The sequence below is a fragment of the Arachis hypogaea genome, chromosome 20, assembly GCF_003086295.3.
Source record: "Arachis hypogaea cultivar Tifrunner chromosome 20, arahy.Tifrunner.gnm2.J5K5, whole genome shotgun sequence".
NCBI classification, from domain to species: Eukaryota; Viridiplantae; Streptophyta; class Magnoliopsida; order Fabales; family Fabaceae; genus Arachis; species Arachis hypogaea.
Window position 1 is genome coordinate 38419163 of NC_092055.1, and position 4350 is coordinate 38423512.

At 40.6% G+C, this 4350-nt stretch overlaps 1 non-coding gene across 1 annotated transcript; it reads right to left on the minus strand.

Annotated features, from left to right (window-relative positions):
- Window positions 1-1863: 1863 nt before the first annotated feature.
- Window positions 1864-1967, minus strand: LOC112788467 (small nucleolar RNA R71). The gene has a single exon (XR_003195829.1). It is a non-coding gene; the product is annotated as a small nucleolar RNA R71 (small nucleolar RNA).
- Between the last annotated feature and the right edge of the window lie 2383 nt (window positions 1968-4350).

Below are 4350 nucleotides of genomic sequence, written 5' to 3' on the forward strand. Positions count from 1 at the left end.
TATATATAGGAGTAGCTTTGAATTGTTAAGGAGTTCTGGAAGTTGGAAAAAGAGAATTACTCTCTGTATTTTACTTTCTCTTCAATTTCTAGTTCTATGATGTATTCTCCATCTTTGTTTTCATTTTCAAGAGCTATGAATAACTAAACCCCTTTCATTGGGTTAGGGAGCTCTGTTGTAATTTGATGGATCAATACAAATTTTCATTATTCTTTTTCTATCTTTTCTCTTGATTTTACTTGAAAGCTTTCGATCTTCATCCAATTGAGTAGTTATCTTGGAAAAGAAGCTATTCAATCTTGGATCACTTTTGAACCTTGAAAGAGGAATGAAGAGATCAAGCTAGAAGTGCTTTCTCATGCAGGACCAAATTGGGTTTGGATGGGTATGTGACTATAACCCTCTCAATACTTGATTTGGGAAATGCATGTGGTATAATCAGTGACCATACTTCATCTCTTCTCATGAGCAATTGACCAAGGAATTGGCTATTGATCAAGACTTGAGAGATTGAATTGCAAGAAATTGTAATTCAATCAATTAAGATTGCCAAGGAGATCAATGAGTGCATTGATTGAGGAAGAGATGAAAATAAACTTGATCCAGAGAATTGCAACATCTCTTAAGCCCAATGAACTCCCCATCTCTGATCTTACCCATTCTCTTTAATTTCTGCCATTTACTTTTATGAGCAAATTCCCCATTCCCATTTACAATTCTGCAATTTATTTTCAGTCATTTACTTCCAGTCTTTTAATTCTAGCATTTACTTTTCTGTTATTTACATTCCCGCCATTTTATTTTTTGCAATTCTCAACCCAAATTCTGGATTCGCTCAACTAGAACATTCTTCTAATTAAAGTTGCTTGATCAATCAATCCCTGTGGGATTCAACCTTACTCTATTGTGAATTTTTACTTGACGACAAATTCGGTACACTTGCCGAAGGGAGATTTGTTGCGAGACAAGTTTTCCGCGCATCAAGTTTATAGCGATGTTGCCGGAGATTGATTGTGCATCAACAATGATTAAATTGGAAGATCACTAGATTGAGCATTTTTATTTTGTGAATTTCATTTTCTGTTTGAGTGATTTACTTTTTGTTTTAGTTAAACTTCTTCCCTTCCCCCTCTACTCTTTTGTTTTTCTTTGTTATTTTTAATTCTGTTTGCTAACCTACTAACTGTTTGATATATTGCATCACCCACAACTAACAGTAATTCTGACACAAATACTTTCTGCACCTAGCTTTTCTTGCTTGCACTTGATGGTTGTATGATAGGGAGAAGAAGCGGGGCTTCAACTTCCTTCGATTCTGAACCTGAGAGGACCTTCCTTAGATTAAGGAGGGAGGCAAGAGGAAAGAAAGTGGTTGGTGCTGAGGAAGAAGAGGAATTCTTTGAACCAAACATGGAAGACAACATGGAAAACCATCATGAAGAAGAAGATCACAACCATGGGGGAGGAGGTAGAGCAAATCATGCTGGGGAGGATAGAAGAGTTTTGGGCTCTTACATCAATCCAAACCCAGGCAATTATGGAAGTAGCATGCAAAAGCCAACAATCCATGCCAACAACTTTGAACTTAAACCACAGCTCATCACCCTTGTTCAGAACAACTGCTCGTTTGGAGGAGGTGTTCAAGAAGACCCCAATCAACATCTAACCTCCTTCCTGAGGATATGTGACACAGTGAAGTCTAATGGTGTTCATCCTGACACCTATAGACTGCTCTTGTTTCCATTCTCACTTAGGGACAAAGCAGCCAAGTGGCTGGAATCTTTCCCAAGGGAAAGCTTGACAACTTGGGAAGACGTGGTGAACAAATTTTTAGCAAGATTTTACCCTCCTCAACGAATCAATAGGCTGAGAGCTGAGGTCCAAACTTTCAGGCAACAAGATGGTGAGACTCTATATGAAGCATGGGAGAGGTTCAAGGACTTAACAAGGAGGTGTCCACCTGACATGTTCAACGAATGGGTGCAGCTGCACATTTTCTATGAAGGGCTCTCTTATGAGTCAAACAAGGCCGTAGACCATTCATCCGGAGGATCTTTGAACAAGAAGAAGACTATTGAGGAAGCCATAGATATTATTGAAACAGTAACAGAGAACGACTACTTCTATGCTTCCGAAAGAGGGAACACAAGAGGAGTAATGGAGCTAAACAATGTAGATACTCTGTTGGCCCAAAACAAGCTCATCACCCAGCAGCTGGCTGACCTCAGCAAGAAGATGGAGAGGAACCAAGTAGCAGCAATCTCCACTTCATCAGCAACCCAAGAGGGAGTGAATGAAGAAGCAGAGGGTAGTCAGGAGCAAGCCAACTACATTGGGAATTCACCAAGGAAAAACTATGATCCATACTTCAAGACCTACAAACCTGGATGGAGAAACCACCCAAACTTTGGGTGGGGAAGTGAGCAAGATCAAAACCAAGACCAGAGACGTTACAACTCCAACAATAATGCAGCTCACCAGCAATTCACACAGAGGACATCTCAACACCCCCACAACAACACTTCTCCGCATGCTTATCAAAACCAAAACAGCACATCTGCTCTGAATCACTCATCACTTGATGACAAGCTCTCTATGATTGAAGCCTTACTTGAAGGAATATGCCAAGAGATTCAAGAAAATAAGGTGTTCAAAGAAGAGGTGCGAGCCAATATTAAGAACCAGGGAGAGACCATTAGGAAGTTGGAATTCCAGGTGGGATATTTAGCTGAGAAGATTCCCAAACCTACTGATAGCTTCCCAAGTGACACGGAGAAAAACCTCAAAGGAGAAGCAAAGAAAGTAAAATGGGAAGATTGCAAAATGGTCACTACGAGTGATCAAGAGACTGAAGACAAGCAAGGCAAACTTTGCAAACAACCTGAAGACAACTCAACAAAGGAGGAGGATAGAGATCACCAAGAACCAAAAATCTCACAACAAGAGCTGCTGAAGCTCTATGCTCCCTTCCCTCAACTGCTCAATGGTGCTGTAGGAAAGAGAATATACTCAAGGTTCCTAGACTTGTTTGCATCTCTGCATGTAAACATACCATTCATCAAGGCAATTCAACAAATTCCTGCATTCATCAAGTATATGAAGGAACTTTTTCCCAGGAAAAGCTCACTCAAAGGAGGCCAGACTATAGTGATGAACAAGGAATGTAGTGCCCTTATTCAACCTGAGTTGCCTACAAAAAGAAGAGACCCAGGGAGTTTTCACATCCCTTGTGTCATAGGTGAAACTATGTTCGATAGAGCACTATGTGATTTGGGGGCCAGCATCAACTTATTGCCCTTATCCCTGGTGAAAAGGCTGCAGATCAATGAGATAATGCCCACAGATGTAATCATCAGACTGGCTGACAAAACTCAAAAGCAAGCAATAGGAGTGGTGGAAAATGTGTTGCTAAAGGTTGGGAAATACTTTCTCCCAATAGACTTTGTCATCCTGGACATGGAAGAGAGTCACACTCACCCAATCATATTGGGAAGACCATTCCTAGCTACGGCCAGAGCACTTATCGATGTAGAGAAAGGGGAACTAATATTGAGAATCCATGATGAACGACTCAGCTTCAATGTTTTCAAACTCTCACAAGAAACAGATCAAGAGGACAAGGAACTAAGCACAAATGATAATGAGACACTGAAGGAGGAAACAAGCACTGAAGCACAGCCAATTCATTCTGAGACCCCCCTAATAGATAAACAAGGAAAACAGCAATTGCCAAAGCTCAAGGAAAAGTTGGAGGAACCTAAACCTCTAGAGGCAGGTGAAGACAGCATCACAACTCCTTTAGAAAAAGAGGTCACCAAGGGGAAGGCAACTTCAAAAGAAACAAAGAAGAAGGTACCAAGGAGGTGGAGGAACAAGAAGATCCCTACGGAAGACTTCTCTCCAGGGGATAGAGTTGTCTCAGCTTACTTCCCAGATATTCCCCCTAATCTCCCTACTGTACCATCTCAGTTACCTAAGGTCTTCACTATCAACAGAGTTCTTTCCCTGGAACATGTGGAGATCATTGATCCAACCAATGGATATAAGTCCACAGCAAGAGGGGAGGACTTTAAGCACTACCAACCACCCTGATGAGGGAAAAACGTCAAGCTAGTGACGCTAAAGAAGCGCTTCATGGGAGGCAACCCATGTTTTATATGTTTTTAAAATAATGAATAAATCAATGTTTATGAATTTCAACCCAAACTTGACAAACACTTGGTGCAATTTTTATCATGCAGTATATAGTGAAGAACAAGTTTGGTGTTCAAAGCAAACCAAGATGCATGCTAGTCTTAGGAGCTTTGAACAAAACTTTTCATCACATTGTTTCAAATTAAGTTTGGTGTC